The following is a 23,757-nucleotide window of genomic DNA, read 5'->3' as shown; positions in this document are numbered from 1 at the left end:
TGAATAATACAGAAATGAGTCAAAGGCAAAAGGACGAGTGAGAGAGCTCATACCATCGGCAATATCATTTACATAAATTAGAAACAAGAGTTGCCCAAGCACGGATCCTTGTGGCACACCAGCATTTATAATCATTTCTCTTGAATAATTATCGTGCAAAAAGACCGTTTGTTTTCTACTACTTAGATAACTTTTCAAACCATTTCATCAGATTACCTGAAACACAATTCGTTCAGTTTAAATATTAGGACTCTATGCCAGACCCTTTGAAAAGCTTTTGATAGATCACAAAATACAAGAACTTTGAGATAGTACTAATGAATTGCATATACTAGGATACATTACAATAAGTTCAGAAACAGTGGAGTGACCAGAAAGGAATCCTGACTGATGCTTATAAAAAGACGGCTTTTATGAAAGTAATTATACACTTGTTTAAAAATGTATCTTTAAAGATTTTTGTGACACAGCTAAACTGAGAGACTGGTCAATAATTGGCAACCTCGTGTGAATCACCTTTTTTAGGAATGGGAATAATGTGCGCAATTTTCCATTTAACTGAAAATTTGTTTTCCTGCAATGATCGATTAAAATGCATTGCTAGTGGTGCTGCATTTGTTTCACTGATGTTTTTAAGCATTCTATGACTTAGGCCATCAGGCCCAGTGGTTTTATTCAAAGCAATAGAATTAATATCTTCAATAATCTTTTTTGGTTATAAAAAATTCGTTTAGGGTATCATGGCATCTTTGTTTTAAACTAGAGAGAGGAATATTACTATGATCAATAGCTGAAATTGAAGTAAAATAATCTTGTAAATAAGTTAACCCTTTCGTTTTCATCATAGATGCAACTGGAAACTTTTTTCTTGTATTTATCTTTTCTAATAGGGGTTTTGTAATTTCCCAAAATGTTTTTAGGAGCATTTTGTTCAGATTCTGAAAGACGTGTATTAATGTTATCAATATATTGCTTTTTAGTACACTTTCTCATGTTTACTTTACTCCTAATTTATCTGAAAGTATTCCAGTCTATTGACTTACCACGATTGATGGCAAATTTGCGTGCTCTATCCCTTTTTTTTTCCTTTTAATTTTTATAATTGGCAATCAATCCGCCGTTTATCGGTCGGGCGAACGGCTACAGGTTTACTGGGAATACACGAAGTTGATAATTTTGGTTTGTGAATACATAAGTTAAAACATCAATATTCTTTGGTGTTAGCAATAGATGCCTCATGGAGGTGCACGTTAACGCTGATTGCTATATTAAGAACATCATGATCACTAGATTCTCAATCAATTTTTAATATATCTGTGTCAATTATATTTGTGTCACTACTTACAAAGATTGGATCAAGCAAGGTTTAAGTAGCAGAAGTAGCTCGTGTAGGATTTGTTATTACATTTCATAGACTATATTTGGTCATTAAATTAACTAAATTTGCAAAAATATAAGGTACAATTAAATCAGTGTTATAGTCCCCCATAATGATGATATGTTTATAATTGTCACTGACAATATCAACTAAAGCTTAAAAACTTTCCTAGAAATTGGTTGGAGAGTAGTTTGATCTGTACCCTACCCTTAATGCTAATTTATTATTTCACGTTGACAGTCAATGGTCGAATCGTTCAGACGTTTGCAAAGTAGCTTATCACAAACGTATACCATGACGCCGCCTCCGTGACATTTTCTATTTTTTATAAGTTTTATATTTTGTATTAAAAAAAAACAGAGTTTTAAACAGATGCGTTTCACTAAAGCATACAATTGAAAATTCCACCGCCAAACATTCTAAGTAATCAAGTTTTGTCGGATGCTCCCAATATTTAAATGAAGTAACGAAATTTCATTACAATGTAAGTGAAAAGCATTAAAGTATTAAAGTGTTCGTCAACATTATATTACATATCTTTGGTGAAGTATATTTCAAGCTTACGGTTTGAACCTTTTAGCAGTAATCGTCACAGTTTGTACATTAATTTTGGTTTCCATTGTCTCTGTTTCATCTTTTATTCCTTGGTACAACATCAGTCGTCTGACCATCGGTAGAAGTAATCTATTGTGTGTCAGTGTCAATGCGTCCTTGGTACAACATCAGTCGTCTGACCATCGGTAGAAGTAATCTAGTGTGTGTCAGTGTCAATACGTCCTTGGTACAACATCAGTCGTCTGACCATCGGTAGAAGTAATCTATTGTGTGTCAGTGTCAATACGACCTTGGTACAACATCAGTCGTCTGACCATCGGTAGAAGTAATCTATTGTGTGTCAGTGTCAATACGTCCTTGGTACAACATCAGTCGTCTGACCATAGGTGGAAGTAATATATTGTGTGTCAGTGTCAATACATCCTTGGTACAACATCAGTCGTCAGACCATCGGTAGAAGTAGTCTATTGTGTGTCAGCGTCAATACGTCCTTGGTACAACATCAGTCGTCTGACCATAGGTAGAAGTACATGTAATCTATTTGGTGTCAGTGTCAGTACGCTTTGTCAGTATTGTGTCAGTGTCAGTACGCTGTGTCAGTATTGTGTCAGTGTCTATACGCTGTCAGAAGTGTATGCTTTGTTGCTCAGTCATTTTTATCGTGCCCGTTTTGGTCGCCTAAAATTGTTTGACTGTTAGCAAGTTTCAATTCTCCATACTAGAACACTATTCAAGATTTTTTAATTTTCTGGTTACTGATTCATGTAGCTTCCTTCAGTCATATTTACACTTATACATTTACTATCTTTTATTGTGTACTTAATTGTAAAATATAGAGATTTAATCGCGAAAGATTTTTATATTTTGTTTCTTTCCCATATTTCTCCATCTGAAATATATATCCTTATATTTTCACCTGAAAATGTTAGATATCCCATCATGTCATGCGACGCTTGATTGTGTGTGCCAACAAAATTTGGCACATGCAACAACAAAACGAGTACATCGTGAGTTTAGAACAAACATAAAGAAACTACCTTATTTTACAGGACACACGGTACTAATGGCATGGAAAAATGGGAACCATCCTCGAAATGGGTGAACCTAAAATCGAGTATATATGGGTTAGGCTGACCAGGATTGGTTAATAATGTAAGCTATGTTGTAGGAAAAAGAATCTTTTGAGAGCTTATCCTAGTTGTAAGTGATTTTTTTAGAGACATTGTTTTATTGATGGAATTTCAGTCCTTTAACAGTCTTGAGTTTGGAACACTCATTAATAAAATTAGCACCTGACTCTTTGGTGCGGAATTAAAAGCACATGCTTCAAACACATGCAGGTCTAGAAAATGTCGCGGCTCATATCTTTTTTTCTACACATAAGCTGACATCCAAGTTTCATCTATACTGATAAATATAGGTTTGATCATGAGCACTCAAAATTTTTAAGTTATTGAATTTTTAGTATCATGGTGTTTGCATAGGTTTACTATGGGAACTGAATTAGTACCGTGAGTCCTACATACACAGAACTTAATCATTGATAACAAAATTTAACCAGACGCCGTTAGCATCTCGGTAAAGTTACTTCCCCTTACTTCCTTGACAACGATATACTGGTTGCAATGCATTGCTGGATTCGATTAGATTTCAGATAGCTCAAATAGTCTACAAAATGAAAACATTGCAATCTGCTGCGGCAGATTAATTCAACCCAATCCTACCACTTTCTTAAGTCACGTATATTTATATTATCAGCCGTAAAAGTGAGGTAAATTTACGAAAAGGGAGGAGCCCCGAGTGGCCGAGTGGTCTAAAGCGCTCGCCGTTATGGATCACTGCCATCTCACCTCTGTCTGCGTGGGTTCGAGTCTCGGGTTCGGCCTATGTGGGTATGTGAGAAAGCTTGCCAGTAGCTTCTCGAGGGTCGGTGGTTCTTTCCGGGTTTTCCCGGGTTCTTCCTCCACCATTAATACTGGCCGCCATGTATAGCACCATTTGTGCTGAAAAATGGCGTTAAAGATGACAATTTATACATGGATTTAGTAGTGTTAGTGATGGCACCTACCTAGCTAATCTGGCAGATATCAACAAGAGAAAGAGTGAAAAGAACAGCATTCTTATTAAGGCTAATGTACCGTAAGCAATGGTGTACTTTAAAAAAATCACTGCCATGTTCTTAGAAAAAATGAGGTGACAACAATCCTTGCAAACCTATATTCTGGTAAGTAGTATTATACAAAAAATAATTATTCGTAATATCATATTAAAGCAAAATTCTAATTCATTACGATAAAATTTGTCTATTATCCTAAAATCAAAAAACAGTTTAATATTTCTTGCAAAGCTAATTAATACATTGATATGGCCATACTAAATCAAGATAAATTATCCATCATTATTTCAGGGAGTGATTAGATTGAATAAGAACTCGATAATGCTTGGTTTATTAATTGACCCAAACTGTAATTTATGGGGTTTCTTCCTTATTAAAGTGTAATGCTTAGACAGTGGTCTTCAAACTCTAATCTCACTCTCTGCCTCTCTTCCCATTTCTCTCTCTTCTTCTGTCTTTCTCTTTACTCTCAATTTGTCTCTGTCTTCTCTCTTCCTATCTCTGTCTTTCTGTCATCCTCTTATTCTCTCTTCCCTCTCTACCTCATCCTGACTTCCTCTCTATCTTCCTCCATCATCCTCTCTTCATGTCTTCCTGTCTTGCTTCCTCACTCTCTCTCATCTTCCTCTTTCATCTCTTTCTTACACTCTCTTGTTTTTTCCACGTTTTCATATTTTTCCCCTCTCTCTTCTCCCAGACATCCTCTTTTGTCCTACTCTCTTCTTCTCACTCCCTTCTCATCTTCTTCCTCTCCCTCATTCTTCATTTCCATCTCTCTCTCCATCTCTCTTCCTCTCTCTGTCTTTGTATTTCTTACTCTCTATCTTCTATTCTTCTCTCTCATGTCAAATTTTTATTTTCACTTGCCCCCGCCCTCCATTTTCACTATTTGTCTCTGTGTTATATTTCACGTTTGGGCCTTAAAAATATTAGAAAGAGTTCATTAATGAAAAGAAGCTAATTGGTTGCAGTGGGGAAAAGAATCAGATAGCTGATTCTGTACCAATACTCCCCCAATCCCCATTTCTTCAGTGACCCATTATATATATATATATCACTTGTAGGCTTTAAACATATTACCAAAAAGGCCATTAATGAAAAGAAATTATTTGGTTGTAGTGTGAAAAGCATCAGCTAGCTGATTCTGTTCCACATCCCCCTTTTTTGTTAAGTGACCCATCACATTTATGATATTGCATATGTGGGCATTTTAAAGCTTATTACAAAATAGTCCATTAATGAAAAGAAACTAATTGGTTCTAAGTGCTGGGGGAGAAATAAATAGAGGGAGAATCTAATTGGTTGTAAGGGGAGGGTGAAAAAAAGTAACTTCAGGGAGAAAGAATCAGCTAGAAATTCTTTCCCTGGGGAAGCCTTTAGCAGAGGAGGGGGAAGAATTGGCTGTTACACTGGGTTGTGCCTCTGAGTTTGGGAACTTGATGACCCTGTCTCATAATTTGGAAACTGTAAAGATTTCCAACTACAGCTGTATATACATTTGATAGGAATGGGGATATATGCACTTGTACAGCCATGTTAAACCTCTCGAGTACTGGACTTGTTCTTGGCTTATAATTTGCTTGGAGACTGTCATGACTCCCACCATAGATTATAGGATACACCCACTTGGTATTAAAGAAAAATACACATTTACTGGATCATGTAACATTTAGTTCTGGATCAGGTCATAACCATAACCAGTGGCACAGATTAGATGGTAATATGCAGTGCCATGTCATTTACCTAATTGTTGGGGTGGGTGTTTTTTCTGTATCTCATTTTTAGATTACACTGAATTTGATGTTTGCCAAAGTCATCATCCAATGCAGGACAATGGACACGATTTGTGGATCCTAGGAAAACTTCTCCAGTAGGCCACTATGAATTAGAAATTGTGACAGCAGTGGACCCCATGATCATTGTGGGCCCGCAGAATTTTGTCCTAGTTGCACTGCCCTGATACAGTGTGAAAGCTATACAAGCGACACTGCCCCACATGCTTCTTGAGTAAACATGGAATCAGTGTGCTAAGATACTTATGTAATTTTGTACGAAATCTTAAAATATTACTCTGCTTGTGAGTTTTACTGAAATCAGCCTATTTGCTGGATGGTATTTTCTGAAGTTACAAGTCAGAAATTGAGGGTTACATTTACTTTTAGTGTGCTGTTTGTGACACTGAAACTAGCTGAACTTATGGTTTTGTCTGGTTTGGTTTTTTTATAGCACAGCAACACAAGTAGGTTATTAGACACCAAGGCAATAGGAATAAAGTTCCTTTACCAAAGATGCACCATGGTAGCTGACCCAGGCTGATCTGATGGTAGTATTTGAAGCCGCACCCTTTCAGTCATGAGTCAAGACAGACTTTATTGGAACTCTAACCATATACGTACATCATGACTAGACAGTGTCATGTACCATAGACAGGCTCCTTGCCACAAGGTAAAGTTCACAGCAAAGCTTGGGAAAATGGAATTATTTGTAAATTTTCTGTATTTTAACTCTTGCTGAACAGAAGATATATATATCAAACTAGTTATCAGTTTAAATCTTAAAAAGAGAGTACATGTATGTCACAAACCATAGCCATGAATTCAGTCACATGTACATCTATCCATGTACAGGTATACTATTTAAACCAATGAAAATATTTGGACTTGACAGTGTCTGGTGTATTCATTTTTATACCCTCTTCCCCCTAGGGTATGGTTTATAACATGGAAAATTAGTGGCTTCTTTCCTTGTCCAGACTGTCACTTTTTAAACACTTAAGACTGTATGACTTTACCTAGCTTCACACCTTATCATGCAGCTGCCAGGTTTCTACTCAAAGTTCATGGTCATTAGTAGGGAAAAGGTCAGGAGATGGGCATGTAATGTGCTTTATGGTACTCTTTCTACTTGAAGCTTCAAGGTTGTGTCACATGTCATTGTTTCAGGTGCCACCTTCAAGATCAAAGTTGTAAACTCTGAGGAGGCATTTTGAAAACATTTACCATAATGCATGTGATACAAGATGTGAAATTTGGGGTGTTCTGAGTTTGTGTCTAAACTGCCTTTGTCGTAGATTTTCATCAAGTTTCTGTGCATATAATGGTACACTTTATCATGCTAACGGTGCACAAATGTGAAGATTTCTGTTTAGGATAGTCTAAGAATATGAGGAGAGTTTGAACTTCAAACAAAGTGATATGTGACACAAACAGTATCATAAATAAATATTCATCTATCATTTGTTCTGCATGGGAGTGACAAAATGTTTCCATTGCAGCCAGATCAAAAATATATTTTGACATCTAAAAGACTGACATATTTGGTCAAACTTTCCAGGAAAACATTTAGGCAGGTCTTGATTTTGATGGTTTCAACAGCAACCATGTATAAAACAAAATGTTTTTCACATCACAAAATGCACAAAAATAAATGCACAAAAATAAATACACCAGAAAAATATTCATCAAAGAATTGGAAAATTGTTTATTATAGCATGATCTACTAACAAATGTGTCTCTTAGACTTGATAACTGTCAGTGCTTGATTTCACCTTTAAACATGTTTTGGCCTACAGCTGTGAAATTTAATAGCTGACCACCACATGTCTGTCCTCACCTGAAAATAATTATGCAGGAGAAAAACAATTTGATGGGAAAAAAATCATTTGTCACCTTCTTCAAGACCACTTCATTAAATGTTTTTAAACATTCAGGAAATGTTTCATCTGACATGTTCTAGTTGATCATGTTTCTCATAGGTTCCATAGTAACCATTTTTATCTTTTAGCTCAACCAGGTGGAAACATATTTCAATATTTTTAAAAGTATTATTGCAATTTAAATCCTTTATAAACTTTTATGTCAATAAGCATGCGGTATATGGAATTTACTTTTTCCATCTGTGTGTGAGCATCTGTCTGTCTTCCTTAAATATGCTAAAACTCCCATATGGCTTCAGTTATTAACAGTACACTTCCAGTTGGGATAAGCATATGTTGTGCTCCCAAACTGGGTCACTGCGATCTACTTTCCAATATTTATTGAGAATTAAAAAGTAATGGTTAAAAATTGTGTCATCTACTGCTACCAAACATGGACAAAAGGTGCATCTTATGATGGATGTGTTTTTTTTTAACCAGAGCTAAATTGCTGTGACCAAATTTCCAGAACATTAAAATCACTTAAAAATTGTGTTCATCCTTTCCTGTCTGGGCTGTAATTCCATTATATTCAAAAATATTTGCATACAATGTGCTTTGTGTGTGCATATCGGGATGAACATGGTACACATAACAACTGGACTGCTGTACCCTGCTTACCAGAATTTATAAACAATTGCTTAACCATTTTATCCATACTATATATGTCAAGGCTTAATGTACTGTAACCAAACTTTCACTGACAGCACAACTTATAATAAGCATATTTCAAACTAAATCGCATCACTATGACATACTTTGCTTTAAAAAGATGTGTCCATCCTTCTTGTTCATGCTGAAATTTTGTTGACCACTACATCTGCTGATATTAAATTTGGCCTTTTGTGTCTATTGGGATGGAATGGATATTTGTTGGTCACCAGCACTGGGTCACTATGACCTACTTTTTAGCAGCAAAAAAATGGTGACACTTATTTCTTGGCTCAAATTTCATTACTGCATCAAATATTGCTATACAAATTACATAAGAATGATTCTTACAATTAAAACATTTCATACATTTCTAACTGTTACATGTATTTGTTAGTTTTTCTCCATGATAATGTATAATTGTATTTTGGACTTGACCTTGACAAAAATCAAATCTTGACCAAAATCAAATTCATGTTGTATTTTACTAGAGGCACTGATATTGTTTTTATGTGGTAAGCAAATAATACATAGCTAATATTTTTTGGAGTTTAGGTTAAATATTAGGATCAGTTTCTTATAAACAACTTGGAATGTTCTAGAAGGGAAACTTCTACTAAGTAGACACAGTATTTCCAGAAAGTGCTGATTGCAACCTAGGTCATGTAGAGGGGTATAATCTTGTTAACTTGAGAAATTATTTATTCTTAAAATTATTCATCCTTGCTTTAACATCTTTAAGCAGAATCTGTCTTTTTGTTGTGTTCAGTATTTGATTTGGGTGCAATTATTTATTCAAATCAGTATTATCTGGAAATACAAAATGCTCTTGAATAATATTCTTGGACACAAACATTAACTTGGAATTATAGTGATTTCAGAAAAGGACATCTTGGATTATATTATTGTGAATAACTGTAAGTCTGTTAGGAAATCATCATACTTCAGGGAACTGGTACATTAGTACATTCAGGACTATGGGTACAATGATGCCTTCAGCACTGGATCTTAATTCAAAACACCACGAATTTATTTGGAACTTTATTCACCTGGACTGGTGATTAACTTTTTGGAATATTTGTGATTTAATTGGCAGTATTTAAGTTCTTTTTAAATTTTCACTATGTATTCTAGGGAAATAAATTATTTTTTTTAATTTTACAAAACTTGTTGGTTTTCACTCTTTTCTTTTACATAGCTTAAGACCTTAAAGTCATGCTACAAGATTCTGGTTGCTACTTAAAATAAAGTGTCTGTGCTAGAATTACAATACAATACTTTTAGAGTTACAATTTTACTAAGAATGCACATTAGAATGAAAACTTTTCACATTAAAATTGGGTCACTATGAACTAATTTCTGGGATTTTAAACATTACACAAAATTGGTGTCTGTATTCAAATTATAGCATCTTGTTAGCTTAATGTGCATGTCAAGTGCATGAGGGAATCATTTATGTCACATTAGAAAATAGGGTTCCTTTGACTTTCATTCAATGCTTAGTCAAAGGTACTGAAAAGAGTCACATAAGTGGAGGTTATTTTGTGATCTACTGCTCACTAACCAAACTAGTTCACTTCTTGATTTTTATGAGTATGACAATAATATAGTCATGCAAGATGTACAGCAGGTGCCATATATAATAATATAATTAGTCTCAGGTTATATGAAGAACATTTTTACTGACACAAGTAGAAAGTAAAGTAGACCATGACCTTATGAGTAACAATGAGCCCTTTCACTCACTGAATATAAATATTGTTGCTACCACTATCAGTAACTATGTTTGCTTTTATTATTACTGCCACAATATAGTAGCAAACTTGCTTGATACATTTGGATATGAAATTAATATAGTAGTAAGAAAGTTTAACACCAATTGTTTTACTTGTATCTTCTACAGATGAGATGTGATTGTTTTCTGTTCGAAGAAACCCCCCCCCATTTTGTTTCTTAATAACTTTTAAACTTTCAAGGCTACTCACAACTCAGGCTGTTGTAGCATCCATCCCCCTGCATACACATCTTCATTTTTCTGTGATTTTATCATTTTAACCTGTTTAAAAATGTTAATATTGTTATGACACAAAAAATGTCAGCACAATACAACTACCCGGTGTGCAATAACGTTAAATATATAAAAAAGTATATACAGTACTGTATTTAACTTTTCATAACAGATATTAGAGAAAAATATATATTTTCCGTAAATCACATTTATAAATACAATATTTTTAGATGAATTAGTCTAAACAAATTTCTCATACAAGTAGGCATTTATAAGAAACAAGTACCAGGATTGTCTTGTTACATTGACCTTATAGATTTATTTGAAAAGTAAGGTTGATGTTACCAATCCCATTTGTTTTTCACTTTCACATGATTAAAAACATGAATAAAGACAAGTTATTCATATAATTTGGCTTCTGGATTGGACATACGTTCATAATTGCAAATTCTGAGTAATTACAACTGCAAATTTGGGCTTGGCCATGGCACATTTCCCAAATGTTTTCTTTTATATACCACATACATTTGTAAACTATGCCTCAAGAGCAGTCTGGTTATATTCACTAGTGACTGTTTCATGAATTAACCCCCAAAAACATTCCATTACTGGATTTGTATTAAATATGTACAATATTTTTAAAAAATACCTTTTGGAGAATTTGTGTACATGCAATAAAATTAATTGTTTGCACTTATGATCAAAAACGATTAAAAGGATTTATTTTATTGCTAATTTGTGATTTCTGATGCTTCAACCTTCAAAAAAATACCATAATTATGAACCAAAGATGAAATTTAAAATTTGGCCTGTTAAAAAGTGTTATCTGTATATATAGTTGCTGCCAATGGAACCTGATGTTTTATCAGTAAAGTACCTTACAATAAATCACCTTATCTGTACTATAAATATATGTATATTTATTGTACATATAATGTGATTTTATTTTGTCACAGATTTGGTCGTACTTTATTGATAAAACATCCGACTATTGTTGCTGGTATAACGGTACCAATTGAACAAACCTAGGTGGGTGGAGCTTATGGTGTATGAACATTGTATTCAGAAATAAACAACAAAACTAACTGTGATTGGTGCATTATGTAAGAGTTATACTTTCTATTAGGCTTACAGAAAGCAACATTTGAGATGATGTTAATTCATATCTAGATCAAATTTTGTATTTTGTAAGATTTTTTTTAAAATGTGGTACACATTGCTGAAAATGTGTATGGTGTGACTAGATAACTCTTACCCCTGTCTAGTTCCAGTAGAGTTATCTCTCTTAAATGCAATGGAGTACCTGGTTTTGTCCTTGTAAAATTGACAGTCTAACATTGTTCCCAATGACAGTGTGTGACATGCATGCTGAGGTAGGATAGAAAGTATATTTATTTCACAAAACATTAGCATTGACATATATGGAAAAACAATTGGTACCGTGATACCTGCTGCCGCAAACAGCTGCTCAAGGGAAAGAACTGACACGCATTTCCGGTCAAAGAATGAAGCGGGGGTATGTTGTAATATAACTATATTCCCACGAAACAAAGATAAATACCCAAAAGTTCTCAACACATTCCATATTTAGATACAAAAATAAAACCCGTCCCGCTTGAAGCCCTCCCTAATCCACACATTTTTTTGATTTTTCAGAAAAATTTTCTCAGAGCCGTATCGAATTCTTACCACGAATGTAAAGCTTACAAGGAAAGCCAAATGGTTTCTTTTGCGCAGGTTATGACGTAAATTGTTTCCGCTATTTATGAAATTGTTCACTATGAGTTTAAAAAATGGGATCCCCGTGAAGACGATACACACTATACAAAAACAGAATGGTGGCACTCGGCCTGAATGAAGCGTCCACGTTGTTATCGCTACTTTCAGTACATTTTATTATTTACTGGATTGATGATCTTGTACTGTCAAGGAGACGATGTATAACATTTGCTATAACTTTGTCAGAAATTTCACAATCTCTAGTTATTCTTACTCTTTATTTTAAGTCTCCCGAAAATCTAACGTTCGTATACTAACAGCACGGTAGTCATCGATCGTTTCAAGTTTGACATGACCTATGATGACGAGTTTATTGACTGCCCTGCAAGTATAGTCATGTGATCGTGTATATATAAAAATTGTCAGTCACGTGACTTGTTGATTTCCGTTATCAAAACAGCTGACTATTAGGTCAGCTTCAGTAATGACGTGTTGATCCAGTCTTCGACACTGTCTCTGCATAACCCATGCTACCACGGAGCTAGCCAGCTATTCTTGCCTTCTAAGATTTAGTGAAGGTAAGTATTACATTGTGATACAGACTACTAAAACTTGACTGTGCCTTTTACCTATCGTTGAAATGAAGCATAACCACTCAGTGATGATCATAATGTGTTGTATACCTGCATCGCCAAGTCCACATGGGCTTGTACTGTTGCTTACAATTTACCTATAAATCCAAATTGCTTTATAGGTGAATTGTAAGCACCGTTATGAGTCCCGTGACCTAGTTTGTTCAACGCAAAGAAAGCGGAGAAATATGGTGTTCAGAATTTTCAGTGATTAAAAAGGAAATTGTATTTGTGATATTGCGCAACGTTTCATCCTGTACGCATGACCCATTTGTTATCTTCACTAATGTATATAAGCAATTTATGACCTGTATAAACTTGCAGTATTACTTTTGCACGTTGCAGATGTATCAGTCGCTGAGCATGACTAATTAGTATGTTAGAAAATTATGGCTGAACATGCATTCGTTTGCATGTGTGCGTTTTCCAACCTTATGAACATTGGTCTCACCAATATATTTACATATCTGCAACGTATATGCGTGCGTATCAGTTGGTGTTTTGACGTATTTCTGTGTCAGCCTATCGAAATGTGTTGTTTCCTAATTTTCGTTGTTTATTCATGTGTACTTACATATGCACCAAACGTAATTACGTAACTGATAATCATCTAGTGTACTACATTGTGTGAAGGTGTTCCCCTTTGTTCCACCGAAGTTTGATATGTATCTTTAAGGTTGAAATAAATTAATCTTTATAGCTATGCTTAGTGGAAACCATTGAACCAGTGTACACCAATTATAACAACTGAACATCCTTGGGATCAGAAAGATTAATAAATAAGTATCTTATGAAAAGAATCGAGAACAAAATAGTATTTTATGTAAAGACGGACCATTTCATATTCTGAAATTATATTAAGAAAATTATATATATATACATAGATTATGTGTAGTTTTTTTTCATGTCTATAAATTACAGTGATCATCCATAGTCGCGATATTAGATGGGCGATTTTTTGTCCAACGGGTATACAGATCAGTTGCATGATCGATAAATAGTTGTTTATGTAGTTGTTAATGGACATTAATAATATATAATAAAAACTTGTTGATAATTTGTCATTGGCTGGTAGTCAGGTGGGTTCTTAGAAGAACTAAGTTATTACCCGTGGGATGTGTTAGGTCTCGCGGGTTCTTTTACGATGTTTGACATTTGCGAAAAGTCATCTAGCTAGTAGTAGCAGAACGCGTTTTCACCATTATGCTTGTACGTGGAGCTGGAAAATTTTAGTCCGCCTTATTTTCCTATGTTCTTTATGTAACAAAAATATTCACACGTATTTAATGTTGTGTTTAGATATTATTTGAGATGAAACATTCGTTTGAAATAATCAGTGGCACTACAGTGTGTTCATTGGACTAAAATATTATTCTTGGACTATTCTGAATTATTCAAAAGAGTTCTAAACTGTTTTTTTTTTAATACATCAGGACTGTTGGCAGTCTTGTGTTACGTATTTAGGCTCTAATAAACAGTAACAAAAGAAAGAGTGAAAACTATAAGCTTTGACAAATTTAGCAAAACTTTTGTATTTCCCTGGAAAAACTCTGTAAAAATGAAAAAATAAGAACTTACGGTTTTAAGAATCAAATCCAAAAATAATCCAAGAATAATCCACGAATTAAATTTTAGTAGTCCTAATAACGAAATGTTCTAATGAATTCAAATTCGAGTCCGACAAAAAATCCAAACTGGAAGGCGATGACGTATACTGTAATCAGTATAGAGCTGATGTGTACAGTCCTATGTGAACTACAGAAAACAATATTCCGGTGTTTGAACTCCGAATAAAATTTAAATAAATGTCTTTGTCCAGGAATTCTGTATGAGCACCCAAATATTTCCAGGAGAAAAAATTAACCTTTTAGAATTAAAATAATTCGAATAAACATTAAAATGTAATCCCCAAACTGGTCACAAACACACGCTTTCCAGTGTAAAGAACAAGCCCCGACTGAGAAATATCTCTATAAACAAAGATTGTACAATGACATGAAACGCAGAACAGATTCCCGGATGAGGGTCAGCTCTACAGAATTTTCGAGAAGTATTTGCGTCTAAAAGCACGTAGTCCCAGTATGATCTTGACAAAAGCAATCATTTTACTCCGAGAATAAAAAAAATTTAAAAAAGTTGTTTACTTCTCTCACTGATTTCTGAATAAAGGTTGGGAACTAGGTCAACATAGGGTGTTTACAACTGAAGAATCAAGGTCAAACTATTTTCTGAAAAAATATCGAGTTCCTGGTAAACAAAACTCGTTATTTTGACATGTAAAGAAATTAAAAATAAAAAGATTTTAAACCTGACAAACAATTAAATTAAATCAAATATAAATTAAATCAAATATACATAACAACAGACCAATGCATTCGAGAATCTGAAATTAACTCGGAACATTCGATTCTTTAGGACTTGAATATAACTTTCTTAGGATTATTTTGGATTCAATTCGTAGTACTGTACCTTCCTTTACTATTTTCATTTTATAACATTGATTTTTAAATTATTTGTTAACTCTGTTTTACTAAGCTTGTTGGTTTTGCTTCTCTGTGACAGAGTTTATGACCATAAAGTTGTATTCCAAGGCGTAGAGGGATGCATTTCCAATGTCAAGTCATGGATGATTTATAAGAAGCTGCAGATAAATAATGATAAAACTAAAGACATTCTAATCCCTACACGAAGACTTTCTCGTTCCAATCTTTTGCTTCAGACAGTAAGTATTTGCAACAAAAACACACAATTCATTCAATCAGTACGTACATCAGGTGTCGCTCTCAACAATACTGTTTAATTCCATCATCATATTCTGAACATGCATAATGTCTGTATACGGAGCTCAGGCGTATCAATTCCATTTGCAATATTCTTTCGTTTGATGCCACAAAAACGCGTGTTAGTTTAGTACTTTATAGATTTGACTATTGCATTTCTCTTTTTGTCTGGTTCGTTTCACTGTATACGACAGAAACTTAAGAAAGTTCCAAACACACCTGCTTTGGTCGATCAGAGAGTACCAAAACCCGAGCATTCCTCCCCCAACTCTGCACCCTCTACTGACTACTGGTTCGCTCCATATTCAAAAACAAAATCTAATCGCTATGCTACATTTCGTCGACTGCCTTTAGTTGTAGTATGGACAGTTGATGTGACTGAATTGTTTCCCATTTTCTAATCTTTTATATAGTAACATTGATTAGAATCCACATTTCAACAAATGTTCTGTTTTTGGTGTCTAAAAATAGAAGTAGAACCTCCCTGGCCTTATGGACAGTAATAATTTTGTTTCTAGCTGTCTGGCCTATATAGTAATAATTTTGTTTCTAGCTGTCTGGCCTGTATAGTAATAATTTTGTTTCTAGCTGTCTGGCCTGTATAGTAATAATTTTGTTTCTAGCTGTCTGGCCTATATAGTAATAATTTTTTTCTAGCTATTTGGCGTATATAGTAATAATTTTGTTTCTAGCTGTCTGGCCTATATTGTAATAATTTTGTTTCTAGCTGTCTGGCCTATATAGTAATAATTTTGTTTCTAGCTGTCTGGCCTATATAGTAATAATTTTTCGTTTCTAGCTGTCTGGCCTATATAGTAATAAATGTTGTTTCTAGCTGTCTGGCCTATATAGTAATAATTTTGTTTCTAGCTGTCCGGCCTATATAGTAATGATTTTGTTTCTAGCTGTCTGGCCTATATAGTAATAATTTTGTTTGTAGCTGTCTGGCCTTTATAGTAATAATTTTGTTTCTAGCTATCTGGCCTATATAGTAATACTTTTGTTTCTAGCTGTCTGGCCTATATAGCACAGAAAACAACATATGTTTATGTAAATTAATTCAAGGAGCATCTTCAGTACTTAGAATTAGTTTTAGATTTTGAAAATGCTGATGGTATTAGAGACAAGATAGTAGATTAAGTGGTTCTGAATAGCTGCAGTAATTGGTATATAGTCTTGAAGGAAATATATATTTTATACTTGAACTCTGGCAATCATTGCCAGCCACTACACCTAAGTACATTTATTTAGCATTTTATATTTTGCTGCAAAGGTGGAAAGTGAGTGTCAGTGTGATCAGATATCTATTAATTATTTAGATGTTAACAAATCAACTTCTTGACTACACATTATTGTGATATCAAAGGTTTAGTTTAACATAAGAGACACGGATTTGTGTATCAGAAATAATCAAATCAAGTCTTTTAGAGAAATATGTTAGCAGAATGTTTTATGTATGTAGCAGTGGTTACCAAGAGAGGTTTTGAATTTGAATTTAGTGTAGTGAAAAAAAAGCCATTAAAGTTCGTGTCTGTTTGCTTTAGCTGCTGATTCCCCAAGTAGCTGCCACCACCCCAAGTCTCTCTCTCTCTCTCTCTCTCCCTCTCCCTCTCTCTCTCTGTTACATAGACGTGGTCGAGAAGAATTGTATCATATTTAACTATCTAGTATCCAATCAAGGCTCTGGAAATAAAGGCGATTATTGGTTTCAAACGTTCTGCTCATCGCGCGTCGAGGACCTGTGTCTGTATTTCATGGAACTTCAGCTTGAGTGCCTACTCATATATGTTTTACTTTCTTCTTCTTCTGGATTTCATATTTTATTTAACGTTAACGCAAAAAACTATTTAACAACGTTTATAAACTGAATTAACTACTGTTTTAATCACTTTTTGCATACTTTTATTTTTCTTCTGGTTATTTTTTTCTATTATCATATATCAAATTTGAGCATGGCCTCCACCCGGATTCCAGGGGCACACACCTAAATATTTTTGGGTCGTGGATGGGTGGGGCGGCAGACATGCAGTGGTCATCTATTAAGTTTTACGGATGTTGGCCAAAACATATTTAGATGGGGAAGTGCTCCCAAACACACGACAAATCTTCTTGCCAATATGGTCTAGTTTACTTTTGGCTTAAGTTGTGCGAAAAGATAAACGTTTTATGCACAGCTTCTAACAACAGGGTTTGGCCCCTCCAATCGCACTCTCCTCTCTTCATTTTTGTTGTCTTAACGAGTTGCTAATTTTTATCATGTTTAAAGACCACACATCTATGCAGTGTTATGGATTTAGTAGTAGTTTTTGTAGGATTTATCGCCATTTTTCAGCACACGATATACATGGTGGCCAGTATTCACGGTGGAGGAAGAACCCAGGAAAACCCGAGAAGCTACTGGCAAGCTTTCTCACATACCCACATTGTTCGAAGCTGAGACTCGAACCCACGCTGACAGAGGTGAGATGACAGCGATCCGTAATGGAGAGCGCTTTAGACCACTCGGCCACTCGGAACCCCAGTAGAATTAGTAGTGGAAGTAGTTGCTAAATAATCGTGTAAGCGATTGAGTGGGGGGGAGGGGGGGCAAGAAAGAAGGAAAACAATTATAAGTCAGAGAGTGTTCTTTGAATGGGTGGAAATTAGGAGAATTAAAGAAAATTTCTTTAGGATCAAATTACCCCCAAACTCTGCTACCCCACTCCCAACAAAGAAACCGCCGAATGTGTAGCAAAACATATAATTAAGTAAACACGCTATCTGAAGGGTTGTCCTTGTAGATTTGTGAAAAGTTGAAATAGGAGATGAAAATGGAGTAGAGAACATGTCCCCTCTGAGCTTCGATGTTTCTACATTATGAAGCCACGAGTCACGTAGATCACAGGGGCTCGTATCGTTGCTTACAATTGACCTGTAATAACATGTACTATATAATAACTACATGTATGACAGGTCAATTGTAAGCAATGATACGAGCCCCTGTGATGTACATGCGCTTCTTAAGAGGCCACTTATGATAGTTATATGTGGTAAGCGTTATTACAGCAAGGTTACTGGAGAAATAAGGGGAAGGAGGTAATGATTTTTTTTCTTGTTGTTTTTGTTAAATTAAAATGTTCCGTCAGCAGATAGTTGAAACAAAATAGAAACATACACTAGAATTATTCAGACCTATTATATTGGTTTAAACAAAAACGGTATCTTGGGTGTAATTGAAAATAATACCCTGATTCGAAGCAAAATTATGCCCTGGTTGGACGAGTGTTCTAACGTGCTCACCTTGATCGATTACTGATATATAGCCTTTGTCCGGGTGGATTCGAGTCGCTGTTCGGCCAACGTGAGTACCCAGTAGTAAGTGAGAATGCTTTCAAGTTTCATGTAGATAAATCGTGGTTTGGTGGTTCTTCCTGGGTTCTTCCTCCACCAAATATATGTACAAGCCGCCATATATATATATATATATATATATATATATATATATATATATATATATATATATTGCTAAAAATGGTGTTAAACCTCTAGAACGACAGACGAATCGAAATAAAATCTCATCGTCTCCCACCAGCCCCCGCCCCCAAACCAAAATGGTCGGTTTCTTACCTAGGAGTTTGTTTGCTCTGAATTGATAACTTGTAAATGCCCAGATCCAAGTCGTATACACTTGGTAAAGTAGGTCAATATCTGTATTGTGTCGGGATTAGTTTGAACACATCATATTTCCTGAGATGTTGATGGGTCATGCCAATGAATTCAGAACAAAATGATATTTGCATGGACATATATAGCACATGGACTGCGACAGAGCAAGAATGCACGTGGCGAGACCTGAAAAAGGGGCAGTCAATACGAGTCTTAAGACATGAGGCGCCGTAGAGGACAAAGGCTGGTCCAATCAGAAAGTTGCAGTTGAAGTTTCGATGTCGTATGTCGAGAAATCCAATATGACGTGTTGGATCAAATTGCATGCTCTTAAAGTTCCATTTTCTAGATCGAGATTTTAGATTTTATATGTTGAAAAATACAGCCCCCCCCCAATTAGCATGTGCTGTAAAATTGCTGTAGCCTATATACGAAAATTAACGGGCCCGTCAAGTTTTGCCCCCCCCCCCCAAAAAAAATAATTGAAATGACGTCCATGCTATTACCGTTTCTATAATCTGTTATTCAGCGTGAGCTAGCGCGTTGATATTTGCATGAATCAAATTTTGCCACCCATCCACCCCGAAAAAAGTTGAAATGACGTCCCTGGTTGAAATTTCAGTATCATATGTCAAGAATCCCTAATTCACATGTTGTATGCAACTGTTTGTGATGAAAGTTCCATTTCATATGTTGAGTATTAAGATTTCACCTGTTGAATTTCACAGCAACGAGAATCAGCCTCTTTGTTTAAAAATAACTCGGTCCGTTCACGAGAGCGACCTCTAGCGAAGAAATTCAAAGTGATTCTCGACCTGTGAATGGTAACTTTCAAACTGTAAATGCATGAAATGTAATGGCGCCTCATAATTGAATACACGAATGATGTTGCTTAATACTCGATATTATTTTGAATTGTTGAAGTGGACATTTTGTAATGTTACTTTTAATAACAACACATATTTCACCATATAAAAATAACAATTCTGACAAACACAATAAGAAGTCCAATCATCGCTGTGTAATTCAACAGATACATCTCAACATCCGAAATGGAACTTTCAGCACAATCAACGTGATTCAACATGTTAAACTGAAACTCTCAACTCTCAATATAATTTCAACAACCGCCGTGCAATTCAGAAGATACAATCTAAAAACTGGATATTGGGCATCGAATTTTCAACCAGCGCTGTGTAATTCAGCTGATCAAATCTAAATACTCGACAAATGAAATGGAACTTTCAACATAAACTCTTTGAACCAATATGTAAATTAGGAATTCTCGACGTATGACATTGAAATTTCAACCGCCGCCGTGTAATTCAAACGACAGTCTAAAACCTCGACATAGAAAATATAACCGTCAACCACTACTGTTTAATTCAGCAGATACAATCTAAAATCTCGACCTAGAAAATGGAACTTTAAGGACAAGCATTATTGATACAACACGTGAAATTGGAATTATGGACATATGACATTAAAATTTCAACGGCAACTGTCTGTTTGGACCAGCTTTTGTCCGCTACGGCGCCTCATATTAAGAACACGCATGTTAAACTTGCTCCAAAGTTGTTGTCGAGGTAAGTGTTTCTGCAGGACGCTATTGATGACAAATGAACTGTAAATCAAACGATTGAAAACCTGTTCATAAATAGAACAGCCCCTTGACATATTTTCAAGTGTTTGTAAGAAAGGTAACCGAGTATTGTTACTTTATTAAATACCCGAAGCACTCGAGATCTGCGATATAACATAGATGCACATAAGCGTAAAAACAAACAAAAGAGATCGTACAACACGGGAAAGCATTATGTTCGACAGCTAATCCGATCATTGGTAAAAGTGGGGTTGGAGGTTGGTAAGTATGAAGTTGGTGACAATACCGTTTTAAAACAAAACAGAAACATTAATTTTGATTTGTAAACAAACAAAAAACCGAGAAGTAAATATTTTTTTCCTGCACGGAAATTGTTTAGGTTTTCCCATAAGGAGCCTGGTGTCAATCTTTGAAAAAAAAGATTACCTTCAGTTTGGGTTGGTGAGAGAGATGTGTAATTAAGTATCGCGGGGATGGGTGAGTGCCTGCAGAATTCATTGTTACGCCACTGGATTTCATGGAGTTTCAGTGGATGTTTTTTTCTTTTTCGTTGCTCCTTGTATTTTTTCCCCCTTCATTTGTTCGGGAAAAAGAGCATTGTGTGTTAATTATTGGTTGTTCTTGTTGCTGTTGTAGGGTTTAACGCCATTTTTCAGCACAAGATATGTTCTGCTTGGCGGCCAGTATTAATGGCGGAGGAAGAACCCAGGAAAGAACCACGGATCTACGAGAAACTTCCGACAAGCTTTCTCACATACCCAAATTGTCCGGACCCACGCAGACAGAGGTGAGCGCTTAGACCACTGGGTCCCCTCGATAATTATTGGTCGTAGGAATCGTTCTGAATATACACTTACTCGTGAATGTAATCGTACCGAAATTATTTTATCTACACCTTCCGCAACACCAGTTATTTTCGCTGTGTATCTGTGACAACAAATCCGATTGATGCATCAGTTATGGTTCATGTTGTCGTGGTTCCAGCCACACTCAGACCAATAGTTGCTGTCTCGGCGATTCCACAAATTGCATTAGGAACAAGATATTCACGTTTATATTTACCAAGTCAAGTAGTCCGGTTCTCTACCGCTCCGGTGGCCTATTGGTTAGAGCGTCCGCCTCGGATGTGGGAGGTCGTAGGTTCGATCCCCGGCCGAGTCATACCAAAGACTTACAAAAATGGTACTAACAGCTTCCTCGCTTGGCGCTCAGCATTAAGAGGTTAGTGTTAAGACTGGTCTGGCTGGTGTCAGGATAATGTGACTGGGTGGGACATCACGCTGCATGTCTGCGACATGATACCCCCGTGCTAGACGTCACTAAAAACTGCCACACTGCAGACATAGTAGCGATATGACTGAAAAATTGTTAAAGCTACGTTAAAAATCCAAATCACACACACACACACATTCCGGTTCTCTTGGTGACTTCATTTTTCAGTTGCAGTTCCGTTTCGATTTTTTTACCTCACGTTGGTTACACTGAGGGTCCATCGTATTTCTTCTATTAATGATGTAATTGTGTAGTACAATTGCGCGACAGGCCGACCTTGATCAGGTGCAACACGCACACGCACGCGCACTTTTAACCAATTACCGTTTTTTACTGCCACAGCTGTCATACACTCGTAAAAAATATCTGCTTCGGAAACATTTAAAATTTCCGACGATTGTGCGTTCTGGGGCTCAAACGCCCTTTTCATTAAAACATATATCGATTGGACCACTAAATAATGTCTGAAACGTTAGGTCTTGTCGTCATCCTGAAACTGTCATACATCAGAAGCGTCCGTGCTGAATAACAGTCGAGATATTTTTTGTCTCAGTTGAGCGAATGTTTATGTAACATATGCGTTGGTTGAAGTAACTGGGATGAAATCAGAGGTGAATTCCCCGCTTTTTTGTGTGTGCACATGATGATGTATTTAATGAAGCAGCAGGGGGGGCGAATCGGACATTTTGTCCAATCGTTATTTTGCTTAATTATTACTTTCTGCACTCAACGATCTAGTGTCGTCAGCGCCTGGTAAAAAAAAAACGACGTCGGTCCATCCTACACGATGGTGACGTCATTTGGTTTAATTAACACCTTCTGCGCGCCGATCCCCAGCGTCGTCAGCGTCCGGTAAGCACATCGACGACCGCGTCGATGTCATCGCCCCCCCCTGCTGCTAAGGAGTTATTTACAATGATCTTACAAACAGAGTGATCACTAACTCCTCCTCCTGTAGATCAATTAGGTTATTTGACTGATCGGTGAGTTTAAAATTAATTCTCGTTAAAAACCGATCATGGCATCGCATATAGACCGGATTAATCGGATTCTCAACGATTAAAAATCCCGGAGGGGCTGTTGGTGAAAATGAATAAAGGATATATCCCTGTTGAGCTTGATTTGATTGATTGGTATCTACCTGGTAACTCCCTTCGATAACATCACACACTAGATTGATTGCTATCACCGATGCGATATTTACGTTGTATGGAGCAATATGCATACCATCATCCCCGTTATCGTGTCTGAGGATATAAGTTGATGGACTGAGAAAATCATTAAGAGACTTTCTTAGTTCTGGCGCGTTGTATCCTGGAAACTTGAAATCGGGTAAATCGGCTTCTGTGATATTATACCCGGTTAGGAATTTTTGTTTATTATCATCGCTGCTATCGGATATTGTCTTAACGATTCGCTCATTAATATATTCCATGTCTGATATAAGTTGATTTAACACCTCAACGTGTTTTCGTGCTTTTGTTTTCCGTAGCTGTTCTAGTTGTGATTGGTAATTACGATTAATCTCGGCAAACGCACCAGTGATATCATCTAAACGAACTGTGACCTTGGCTGACAATTCAGGAGTTTTCTTATACGGAAAAAACCATTGCATGGTATTCCTGTCTTGAAATATAAACTCGCTGGGTAATAACGTGTTTCTTATAATAGACAAATCATTCAGATAACTGGGATTAATCTCAT

General features: G+C 35.8%; 1 protein-coding gene and 2 long non-coding RNA genes across 6 annotated transcripts in view; 2 read left to right on the top strand and 1 right to left on the bottom strand.

Moving 5' to 3' along the window:
• The first annotated feature begins 3,579 nt into the window (after positions 1–3,579).
• LOC149798847 (uncharacterized) lies at positions 3,580–6,713 on the top strand. The gene is made up of 2 exons (XR_016420847.1): positions 3,580–4,157; positions 6,276–6,713. It is a non-coding gene; the product is annotated as an uncharacterized LOC149798847 (long non-coding RNA).
• Positions 6,714–7,342: 629 nt separating this feature from the next.
• LOC149798846 (uncharacterized) lies at positions 7,343–19,369 on the bottom strand. 2 transcript variants are annotated; one of them, XR_016421037.1, is made up of 3 exons: positions 19,140–19,369; positions 10,380–10,450; positions 7,343–7,661 (listed from the first exon to the last, which is right to left on the bottom strand). It is a non-coding gene; the product is annotated as an uncharacterized LOC149798846 (long non-coding RNA). The 2 variants fall into 2 exon arrangements; XR_016421038.1 differs by lacking the exon at positions 19,140–19,369 and adding an exon at positions 11,843–11,899.
• LOC149798845 (monocarboxylate transporter 12-like) overlaps positions 11,768–23,757 on the top strand; it is a 124,071-nt gene continuing 112,081 nt past the window's right edge. Inside the window, exons 1-2 of one of the 3 annotated variants that reach the window (XM_089957747.1) lie at positions 12,120–12,699; positions 15,316–15,475. The gene's annotated coding sequence lies outside the window, so the exon portion shown is untranslated. Of the gene's footprint in view, positions 11,919–12,119; positions 12,700–15,315; positions 15,476–23,757 lie in introns of those variants that run through there. The other 2 variants (XM_089957748.1, XM_089957746.1) reach the window with 2 other exon arrangements.

The sequence above is a fragment of the Sinohyriopsis cumingii genome, chromosome 5 (genome assembly GCF_028554795.1).
Source record: "Sinohyriopsis cumingii isolate HCF-2022 chromosome 5, ASM2855479v2, whole genome shotgun sequence".
In the NCBI taxonomy this organism is placed as follows: Eukaryota; Metazoa; Mollusca; class Bivalvia; order Unionida; family Unionidae; genus Sinohyriopsis; species Sinohyriopsis cumingii.
Note: the sequence above shows the minus strand (reverse complement) of the source record. Positions and strands in the feature narration are given on the sequence as shown.